This window comes from Akebia trifoliata, chromosome 6 (assembly GCF_017979445.1).
Source record: "Akebia trifoliata isolate Shusen 1 chromosome 6, ASM1797944v1, whole genome shotgun sequence".
Classification (NCBI taxonomy): Eukaryota; Viridiplantae; Streptophyta; class Magnoliopsida; order Ranunculales; family Lardizabalaceae; genus Akebia; species Akebia trifoliata.
The window spans coordinates 1,718,133-1,730,097 of record NC_141380.1 but is presented as its reverse complement, the minus strand read 5'-3'; the positions used below and the strand labels follow the sequence as shown (position 1 = coordinate 1,730,097).

At 34.3% G+C, this 11,965-nt stretch overlaps 1 long non-coding RNA gene and 2 pseudogenes across 2 annotated transcripts; all 3 read left to right on the top strand.

Moving 5' to 3' along the window:
- Window positions 1-767: 767 nt before the first annotated feature.
- On the top strand, window positions 768-4,776 carry LOC147399486 (ERBB-3 BINDING PROTEIN 1-like; annotated as a pseudogene). The gene is made up of 10 exons (XR_015179076.1): window positions 768-911; window positions 1,003-1,120; window positions 1,241-1,325; window positions 1,433-1,568; window positions 1,656-1,800; window positions 3,340-3,555; window positions 3,653-3,788; window positions 3,866-3,976; window positions 4,095-4,277; window positions 4,526-4,776. The product of XR_015179076.1 is annotated as an ERBB-3 BINDING PROTEIN 1-like (transcript).
- Window positions 4,777-6,422: 1,646 nt separating this feature from the next.
- On the top strand, window positions 6,423-7,794 carry LOC147399485 (uncharacterized). The gene is made up of 2 exons (XR_015179075.1): window positions 6,423-7,443; window positions 7,551-7,794. It is a non-coding gene; the product is annotated as an uncharacterized LOC147399485 (long non-coding RNA).
- A 1,458-nt stretch (window positions 7,795-9,252) lies between these two features.
- LOC147399484 (secreted RxLR effector protein 161 pseudogene) lies at window positions 9,253-10,772 on the top strand (annotated as a pseudogene).
- The last annotated feature ends 1,193 nt before the right edge of the window (window positions 10,773-11,965 follow it).

The following is an 11,965-nucleotide window of genomic DNA, read 5'->3' as shown; positions in this document are numbered from 1 at the left end:
TACCCGTGCAAATTTCAATATTAGATTTACCCCTATGGAAAGTCAACTTACCTTTTTATATGCATTAAAGGTGATATTAATCTTTGAGAAACACCTTCTTTACCAATATAGTGAGATTTGAAATCATACGTTGAGCTCAAATGGAATAATGGATTACTGCGGTGGCAATCCAACGCAACAGCCATTTAGATTTCACGGAAACTTAGATCTGAAAAATAAATATTTTTAAACTTGATCTAAGGTTTTGAAAATGGACCGTCATTGGATTTCAAAATTTAAAATTAGAATTTAACGCTGAATAATAACCTTTGTTTTAAACTACTTTTTTCATTTATATATATATGGGTGGGGTTTGTAAATACACAAAACTACTCACATTGCGACACAGTATTTTATTTTATATGGGCAAAAATGTTTAGAATGGATTGATTTTTTATGAGGATGATCTCTATGATGAGGAGATCATCCTTGCCAAAAATCAGCTTATTATGAAATTTCTAGCTCCATATTTTCAAGTTGAAAAATTTTAGACCGTCCAATTTTTATAAATCATTTTTGATGGGATTAGAAGTTTTGGAATGAGATAATTTTTTACAAGAATGATCCCCTCATCACAGATATCATCCTCATAAAAAATCAGTCCCATTCCAAATCTTTTTGTCCATATAAGACAAAAATGACATCGCAATGAGAGTCCCAATATGGGTCGCAGGAACGTCACCTTATATATATATATATGAACAGCGTTCCTAAATATAAGTAATCAAAATTAGTATCACTAGACCTACCCTTCTGGGAATCTAGGTTGAAGAAGATAGATTTTGAAGAAAAAACAGAAGATTTTGACAGGAAGGGACCCTAGCTCTAAAAAACCCTAACTTCAGTACGATTATCATTCATCGATTCTTTAGGTGACTAATTGTCTTTGATTTTATTCCTCTGTTGATTTAATCTTCAATAAGATATGGAGTTTAATTGATCTCGTACTCCCTCACATTGCAGTGAAAGGAGTTTTGATTCGAAGTGAACATGTCTGACGATGAAACGAAGGAGGAGGAGTTAGATCTTACTTATCCTGAAGTTGTAACCAAATACAAGAGTGCAGCAGAGATCGTCAACAGTTAGTATCTCCATCACTTTCCCTACTTTTTTATTTTGGCTCTCGAACTCTAAATAAGGATTTTTAGGATCATTTTTGTCAATCTAGTTTTGAATTTTGATTAATTTCAAAATAATACAGAGGCCTTGCAGTTGGTCTTGTCGGAATGCAGACCAAAAACGAAGATCGTAGATTTATGCGAGATAGGCGATACCTTTATAAGAGAGTACGTGTACTTATTTTTATTTTTTATTTTTGTTGGGGTGGGGGTGTGTTCGTTAAAAGTTCAATTGTTTATGATGATTTTGAGCTTCAAAGGTTGTTATTATTCAGGCAAACAGGAAACATGTTCAAGAATGTAAAGAGGAAGATCGAAAGGCGTGTGCATTTCCGTGAACAGTACAGTATGCCATTTCTCTTCGCTGGCGAGCGATGAAACTGTACTCGAAGAAGGCGATATAATAAAAATGTGAGCCCCCCTCTTAATCCTCTAATTATCGTAAATTTCTCTTATTTTCCCATGCACGCTGTATTGATGGGTTTTCTTTGGTTGCAGTGATATGGGATGTCACATAGATGGGTTCATTGCACACTCTCATGTTCTTCAGGAAGGAACGGTGACAGGGCGGGCAGCTGATGTTATCACTGCAGCCAACACTGCTGCTGAAGTAGCTTTGAGGCTCGTGAAACTGGGGAGAAAGGTAATTGTGTTATTCTGTAATTTGGATAATTAGAGTTTTTTTAATGACTGTAATCTACTTAATAGTTAAACTCAAAACTGACATCGTGAAGTGTTTTTAATAAATAGTTGAATCTTATGGTAAATGGTTTGTGGATGTTTTGTCATTTTCTTATATTATTTGATGAAGGGAAGAACTTCACTACCAGAGCTATGAAAAGGATTTGAGAAGTTGAATTGAAGATAAATTATGAGTGGAAAAAACTTTGTTCTACATTGCATGTTATTTCACCTTACGGAGTTGCCATCTAAGCCTTAGTTTAACAACTAAGTGGTACTGATTCCTCTAAATGATGTATACTGATCTTAGCTATGGGTGACCTTCCAAGTGAAGCTTTTGTCATAGTTACCCTCCCCCTGTTTATTTCTTCCATTGATGTGTGCATATTGACATGTTTCAGTTTTGCTCCTTAAATGTTTTCTTTTTTTCTTTTGGTTAGTCTTCTTCCCTAATTTTTAGGGTGGATATTGTTCCTTTAAACACCAAAAATTCTTGAAAATCTATCAGGCAAGTTCTTCTATTTATTTCTTTTGTTTTCAAAACAAAATATATATTCTGTTTAATTTTTATTCTTAATCCTTTAACATAATGTAATGTTTGAGAAGCCCATGGTGTGCAAACATTTTAGTTTTCATTTCTGAATGAAATGAAACATTGAACCCGATACATGATTGTAAAAATGTTTCGGTTTTTCTCCTTACTGAAACATTGCATCACATTGATATTTTAAACCTTGGCTTATGTTTATGTGTGTGCGCACATAATTCATATCCTTTTGAGACAATTTATTTATTTTATTATTATTATTTACTTTGTACTAATGCTTAAGATAATGAGAGCTGCTATTGGCACCCCGGCTTTTACTTATCACACTCCATTTTCTTAAATTATTTATCATACCCTAATTAAATACTAAAACACACCATTCAAACACTACAAAAGCTTGATTCAAGTTATTACATCAAATATTATAACACATTTAGCTTCATAAAATCCTAAATCTAACAAATAGAAATCGAGACAAATCATGGTCTAATTGTTCTTTGTGTACTGTATCCATAAATGTACTCTCAATTCTCAAAGCTGCTGGAATAAGTTTTGTGGTCATTTCATTTTGGTTTGGAACCAGAAGCGCTATTGTAATTTCCCATGCTTGTCTCCTAGGATAGATGGGCAGAATTGATGATAAAGTAGTTAGGAAGGGCTTAGAAGCTGAATGCTGATAGAAAATTTTCAAATATGGCTCATAAAAAGGGGATGGAGGTTTGTTTGTATGAATGAGAGATTCTTAAATGATGCAATGCAGGGGTTGTCTTCTTTTGATTGGTGAGCAAGACTGCTTGATAGCAAGGAGGATTTTTACGTCATAAACATTACCATAATATCTATTCTCATATATTATTTGAAAGTTTCCACATTTGATCATGAAACATGAATATTTCAAGTTTGTTTCCTGTGTTTTCCTCTATTTATTATACTGATTCTTTCTTGGTGTGGCAGAACAAAGAAGTAACAGAAGCTATTCAGAAGGTTGCATCTGCCTATGACTGCAAGATTGTCGAAGGTGTTCTCAGTCATCAGCTACAGAAGTTTGTGATTGATGGTAACAAGGTTATACTGAGTGTATCCAATCCCGAGACCAAAGTTGATGATGCAGAATTCGAGGAGAATGAAGTATATGCAATTGATATTGTCACCAATACAGGAGATGGCAAGGTATGTATCGAACGGCTTTTAACGTAGACATTATTCTCTTGACATCTAATCCCCATCTTATATGCAATCTGTGATTGTTAAAACCTAAAAATTACAGCCTAGGTTGTTGGATGAAAGGCAAACTACTATCTACAAAAGAGCTGTGGATAAAAACTTTCACCTGAAGATGGAATCATCAAGGTTCATCTTTAGCGAAATAAGTCAGAAATTTCCCATCATGCATTTACTGCAAGGTTTAATAGTTCTTCATCCTATTTTTTCTTGTTGAAATAGTCTCGTTTCACATATTGTCTGTTTGCCTATTGTTGAGTGGGGCTTTTTCCTATTAGAGCTTTGGAAGAGAAGCGGGCGCGCCTGGGACTTGTGGAATGCATGAACCATGATCTTTTGCAGCCATATCCTGTTCTTCATGAAAAGCCTGGTAAGCGTCAATGCCAGGACATCGCAAGCACCAATTAGAACATCGCACTAAAATTATGAAGTCTGGAACCATATCTGTAATTCTCCATTTTGATGTGTGTTGTGGATGTTTGTGGCAGGTGATTTTGTTGCCCATATCAAATTCACAGTCTTGCTAATGCCAAATGGGTCAGACCGGATCACATCACATGCTTTGCAAGACCTTCAGCCCACAAAGGCAGTAGATGATGACCCTGAAATAAAGGCCTGGTTAGCTCTAGGCACAAAGACGAAAAGGAAAGGTGGTGGAAAGAAGAAGAAAGGTGTATTTTTTTAACCCAAAAAAAAAAAAAAAAACTTTATGTATCTTCATATGTCTCTGCTATGTGCTATGGAAGCCTGTTTGACTAGTTTTTGCTTAAGTTCAGGGAAAGAATCTTGTCTTAGATGGAAGAGATCCACATCCGAGTTGAATCTAATCTCCATTTGGAACCTGTAAAAAATTATTCTGACTTTTAATGTAATTAAGAATTGTCCTAACAGTAGTCCATTTTTTTTTTTGTGTTGGCAGGTAGGAAAAGTGACAAAGTTGATGGTGAGTCGGCAGAACCAGAGCCTATGGATGCTACATCCCAAGAATGAGACCTTTCTAATTTTGGTACCCTGTTTTTGTATTTCCTTTGCTTTTATGTTGGATAGGGGAGATCTCTCTAATACTTGGAATCTTGTCAAAATACGCGTACATGATCACCCCATTTTTTATGTTTTTGTAACTCCTTACAATGGAAAATAAAAAAATAAAAAAAATTACAGCTTCATGTATGACCCTTTAGAAGCTTCAATGAACATGGCATGAAGTGTTCTTGAACACTGAGGGGTATGCAGTTTTAAATTGAAGGAGTAAATTAAATGCTCACCAAAACATCGAGGGATATGTTTGAATTACCCTAAAATTATATTTAGATTTTTTTTTTCTTAATTAACTATCTAATCACCCTTGATGTATTATAATGAAATGGTTTCTCTACTTCGTTGTTCTGGTACCCGTGACATCTTGAGGTACAGAATAAATAAGGCCATCAACCCATGACTCTTTTTAAGTCCCAACTGGACTAGTCAAAAGGTGGAATTGTATCAGATGATCCAAGCTTGTGCTCATTACCTGTGAATGGATTCAATGCTTTGATAGATCTATGAAAATGGTGATGGACATTGTATAGTATGTTAGCCCCGATTCTCTATTACCCCTTTTTTTTCCGCACACATTTGCAAACCTATTTTTTTCGGATCCCCTATGGTGGTCCACTTCGTCTCAACATGTTTCTTATAGTTAAGAAACGTGACCCACTTCAGATCTAGGTTGTGGCAACGAATCAAAACGTGGTCGAGTGCTTGATGGAAGCCTCGACCAAGTTTGGTTATAAAAGGCTCGTTTGGTCCCTAAACTCGACACTCTCACTCAATCTCCTTCAGTCTACACCATCTAACGTGAGTGAATCTGAGTTTGGAAGTACAAAACGAGACAGAAAAACAGCGACAAAAGCGTGAGAAATCAATGGCCGGAGGTATGTATTTTATACAGATTTCTTAGGTATTTTTCAGATTTGGATTCTCAGATTATTTTCGCATTTACTTTGAAAATCCATTTTCAGATTAATTTCTGATTTACATTTGGTATCAGAGCCTCTATAATCTCTGCATTGATATTTTTTAATTTTTATTATGCATCCGAAAATATATATATCATTTTCTGTTTTTGTTTGAAATTTTATTTTTAAAATTTGGTTTTGATGCATATTGGAACTAGAAATCTTTGAGAAATTAGATTTCTAATTTTTATGTAATTTTTTAAACAATCTTTTGGAGTTTTATCTGATGAGTTGTATTGGATCCAAATTGGATAGAAATCGGATCGAAATCGGATAGACTGAAAGTTGAAGATGACAAATTTCTATAAATAAAATAAATTCTAAAATTGTTTAGGCATTTATTTAGCAACATGCCTACCTTTTATTTATTTATTTATTTTGCATATGATATTCAGTTTATTTAATTGTATGCAATTTATTCATATGTTTGCATGAATTAATTATTCTGCTTAAATTAATTATGTAAAATTTTGGATAAATATTTATGCTTGAAATTAGAGGATTGATTATGCATAATAATGACATGTTAGTTTCAGTTGATTTTTTATGCAAAACAATTTTTTTTAAGTATAAATAAATAATGTCTAAGTGATCTATATAATTTTAGTTAATTAGAGAATAGCTACATCATCTTTAATTAAATAAAATTATAATTAATTAGGATCACATAAAGTTTATTTAGACATTAATTGTTATTAATTATACTTAATATAATAAATTTTATCCCACAGGAATTTTTATTATATTTATATAATTAATTAAGATAAAATATCAAATTATTCATAACTTACCCACAAGAATTATGAATTAATAATTTGGTAGTTTTATCATAAAGTTTAATCTAAGATAGAATATATATCAAATTTATAATAATTATATACCCTTTATAATTATGAATTAAGTAAATAATTTGATAAATTCTATAAAAAATTTAGCTCACAGGCAATTTTGGTCATTAGATTCAATTTTTAAGCATGATTTACATTGGTAAAACATGAAATTATTTAGGTCTCAATTTTAATATAAACATGTAATTTTTAATTTATACAGCTTCACAAATTACGAATTTTTCTGATATCCGATGTGATATTCTCGAATTAAAGGATGATAACTATAAAGTATGGAAAGAGAGAATTCTCCTTCACTTAGGATGGATAGACATTGATTATGTTATTAGGAAAGAAGAACCACCTGCAATTTTCGATACCAGCTCTACAACGGACATTACGCTTTATGAAAATAGAGCGATTTAATCGCCTCAGCGTAATGTTCATTGAGACAAAAATCTTTGCTGGTATTCGTGGTTCTGTAGATCAGTATGATAATGTCCGGGATTTGCTGAAGGCTATTGATGATCAATTCGTTACTTCAGAGGAGGTATTTGCAAGTACCCTAATCATGAAGTTCTCATCCCTAAGGCTCATCAATGTCAAAGGTGTGCGTGAGCACATAATGCATATGAGGGATATTACGGCTCAATTAAAGAATCTCGAGGTTGAAATGTCGGAGTCCTTTCTGGTGCACTACATTTTGAATACCCTTCCGCATTAATACGGGCTCTTCAAAATATCTTACAACACACATAAAGACAAATTGTCAATTAATGAACTCATGACCATGTGTGTTCAAGAGGAAGGAAGGCTAATGATGGAACTAGGTGAGAGTGCAATGTTGACTACGCGAGGAAATGACAAATTTCAGGCTAATCAGAAATGGAAAGGTAAAATACCTCCCCAAGCCCAAGCTGATATCAAGAAAAATTCCAAATGTTTCTTCTGTAAAAAGACGGGACACGTGAAAAATGAATGCGCCAAATTTAAGAAATAGCTTGAGGACAAAGGTAATTCAATCTCATTTGTTTGTTATGAATCTAATATGGTTAATGTAAATATTAACACATGGTTGATTGATTCTGGTTTAACAATCCACATTTCGAATTCCTTTCAGGGTTTGCAAAACCTAAGGAAGCCAGTGGGAAGTGAGCAAAGCATCTTATCCAGAAATAAGATGGACTCACATGTGGAGGCTGTGGGGACATGCTGTTTAATTTGAAGTAGTGGTTTTGTTTTAGAGTTAGAAAAAACCTTTTATGTTCTAAGTTTTTCTAGAAACTTGATTTCAGTTTCAAGACTTGTACCTTTTGGATATTCCTTTCACTTTTTTAGAAACATCCTTTAGTTTATTTTACAAATCTGATTGTGTTGGGAATGGTATTTTGTCTGATGGTCTTTACTGCATTAATTTATAAAACAATGCCACTCATAATGCTATGCATGTTAAAACTGGTACTAGAAGGTGTGTTATTAATGAGGATTCTTCAACATTATGGCACCGGAGATTAGGTCATATCTCCATAGAAATGATTAAAAGATTAGTAAATAATGGGGTACTTAGTACTCAGGATTTTACTGATTTTGAAACAATACGGCAAGCAAATTAAGATCGTGAGATCAGATAGAGGTGGAGAATATTATGGTAGATACACAGAAAATGGACAAGCATCTGGGCCATTTGCAAAGTTTCTTCAAGAGCATGAGATTGTTGCTCAATACACCATGCCTGGTTCACCAGATCAGAATGGTGTAGCAGAAAGAAGAAATCGAACATTATTGGATATGATGCGGAGTATGCTAAGCAACTCCAATATTTCTAATTCCTTGTGGGCTGAAGCACTTAAGACGGTAGTGTATATATTAAACCGAGTTCTAAGCAAGACTGTTTCTAAAACGCCATTTGAATTATGGAAATGTTGGAAACCGAGTTTGCGACATATGCACGTTTGGGGATGTTCGTCTGAAGTAAGAATTTATAATCCACAAGAAAAGAAACTAGACCCAATGACCATTAGTGGGTATTTCATTGGATATGCTGAAAGGTCTAAAGGTTACAGATTTTTTTGTCCATCTTACAGCACTGGGATTGTGGAATCAAGAAATGCAAAGTTTATATTGAAAATGACTTGATCAGTGGGAGCGATTAAATCAGGACTATAGGTTCTGAGAAGGATCGTTTAGAGTCTCAACGTTCCATTTCAGGTGATAGATTGGTTATTGTTCACAGCACCCCTCAAATACAAACTGGTGTTGAAAAACCAATCATTGAAGTTCCACAAGTTGTTGACAATATTCCGGTAGATCAGATTGTTCAAGAGTTGCCCGAGATTTCTGAAAAACGAGTTGAACCTCACATTTTCGATGAAGATGATGGTGCAACATTAAGATCTGCTAGAACTAAGAGGTCAGCAATTTCTGGTGATTATGTTGTGTATCTGCAAGAATCTGACTACGATATTGGAGCCGAAAATGATCCTGAATCTTTTTCGCAAGCCATGAGTTGCAAAGAATCAGAATTATGATATAATGTCATGGAGGAAGAGATGAATTCTATGAAGAGTAACGGAGTCTAGAACCTTGTTGAGTTGCCTAACAGTGTAAAAGTCATTGGTTGTAAATGAGTCTTTAAGACAAAGAAAGACTCATTACGCAACATTGAGTGATACAAGGCAAGAATCGTTGCTAAGGGATTCACTTAGAAGGAAGGAATCGATTACACGGAGACCTTTTCTCCTGTATCTAAGAAAAATTCCTTGCGTGTTATTTTGGTATTAGTAGCCCATTTTGATTTGGAGGTGCAACAAATGAATGTGAAAATGACATTTCTTAATGGAGATCTAGAGGAGGAGGTTTACATGAAACAACCTGAAGGATTCCCCTCTAATGATGGTGAGAAATTGGTTTGCAAGCTTAAGAAATCCATATATGGTTTAAAACAAGCATCCCGCCAATGATATTTAAAATTTCATAATGTAATTTCTTCATTTTTTTTTTTTGATAAGTATAATAAATTAATGAGGGGAAAGATACAAGGAGGCCGAGGAGGCCTTGCAAAGAACTACAAAAGAAAAAAAGCTAAGAAGTCAATGATTACATAAAGCGTTCCATCTAAAAAGAAAGTCATCGAAAGTAACTCCCGTAAAATCTATATTCTGTTTAGACCACAAAAACAATAAGCCCAAATCTCCAAGAATCTGCCGTGAGAGCTTCTCATTTTGTTATTGACACCCTGTTATTCTTTCATTCCACACCCCCCAAGCATAGTTGGGAAGAATAGTCCAAAGGTATCTTTTCCTGGATAAGAAAGCATTGTTAGCCCACTCTTCCAACAACGAAGAGAACTTACACGGAAAGACCCAATGAGTACGGAAAAAGCCCAGGAAAGTTGACCAAATATTGTGAGCAAAGGAATAATTCTTCATTTGGTATTATAAAAAATATTATAGATCAATGTATATATACCAGAAGGTCAGTAGGAGTAAAATTTATTTTCTTGTTTTATATGTGGATGATATTTTGCTAGCAACCAATGATAAGGGTTTGCTGCATGAGGTGAAACAATTCCTCTCTAAAAACTTTGATATGAAGGATATGGGTGAAGTAGTCTTATGTCATTGGCATTAAGATCCATAGAGACAGATTTTGAGGTATCTTGGGTCTGTCGCAGGAAACCTATATCAATAAGGTTTTAGAGAGATTTCGGATGAAGAATTGTTTACCAAGTGTTGCTCCCATTGTGAAGGGTGATATGTTCAATTTGAACCAATGCCCGAAGAACGATCTTGAGAGGGAACAAATGAAAAACATTCCATATGCTTCTGCTGTTGGAAGCCTAATGTATACTCAGGTCTGCACAAGACCTGACATTGCATTTGTTGTTGGAATGTTAGGACGATATCAAAGTAATCCAGGTTTAGACCACTGGAGAGCTGCAAAGAAAGTGATGAGGTACCTTCAAGGAACTAATAATTACATGCTTATATATAGACGAACGGACAATCTAGAAGTAATTGATTACTCAGATTCGGACTTTGCTGGCTGTGTTGATTCATGCAAATCAACATCAGGTTACATTTTTATGATGGTCGGTGGAGTTGTATCATGGAGAAGTGCCAAGCAGACCTTGACTGCCACTTCCACTATGGAAGTCGAGTTTGTTTCTTGTTTTGAGGCTACTTCGCATGGTGTATGGCTTAAGAGTTTCATATCTGGATTTATAATTATGGATTCTATCTCTAGGCCATTTAGAATGTATTGTGACAATTCAACTGTGTTTTCATGGCTAAAAACAACAAAAGTGGAAGTCGAAATAAGCATATCGACATTAAGTATTTAGCTATAAGGGAACATGTCAAAGAAAATAAAATGGTCATTGAGCACGTTAGCACTGAATTGATGATCGATGATCCTTTAACTAAAGGCATGCCACCGTTGAAATTCAAGGATCATGTAGTAAATATGGGACTTGGTTCTATTATGTAATTTTTTATTGTATGTTCAATATTATTTAATGAAACTCTCATGATTGTGATGTTTTCTCATATTTATGTGCACCTTAATTTATTTTGAGAAATTTCATTTGTGTAGAATCAGAATAAACATAGGGTTTATTCATCAAGAAATGTTACCACATAAAGTATAATATTAAGAAATAAATACGTTGTAATACATGAAAGGTAATACTTGTCATTAGAGGACTTATCGCAATGATTCGTGTATTTATTACTTAATGCAGATCATCGATGGGTTTAAGATGAGACATTTGTATTGTGGACCAAGAGGGAGAATGTTAGCCCCGATTCTCTACTACCCCATTTTTTTCGCACACATTTACAAACCCATTTTTTTCGGATCCCCTATAGTAGTCCACTTCGTCTCAACACATTTCTTATAGTTAAGAAACGTGACCACTTCGGATCTGCGTTGTGGCAACGAACCAAAACGTGGTCGAGTGCTTGATGGAAGCCTCGACCAAGTTTGGTTATAAAAGGCTTCGTTTGGTCCCCAAACTCGACACTCTCACTCAATCTCCTTCAGTCTACACCATCTAACGTGAGTGGATCTGAGTTTGGAAGTACAAAACGAGACAGAAAAACAACGACAAAAGCGTGAGAAATCAATGGCCGGAGGTATGAATTTTATATAGATTTCTTGAGTATTTTTCAGATTTGGATTCTCAGATTATTTCCGCATTTACTTTGAGAATCCATTTTCAGATTAATTTCTGATTTACATAGTAGACACTAAAAAATAGAATTGAATCTTAGAAATAAGGCATACAATCTTTCTAAAATTATTCGATTTTACTTGATGATCAAGTTAATCCTACTAACTCGTATGATAATTACATGTACACAATCTCACGGATTTAAGGTTAAACTTCGATCAAAGTGTTATCCGCCCATGTACTTACTATATGAATGGGTCAGATTCATAAATTAGCTTCATTTTCTTTGTGGGTAAACAAATTGATATCAACAGTTGAAGCGTGGTGAAACAAATTAAAATTAGCTGAAATTATAATTAAAA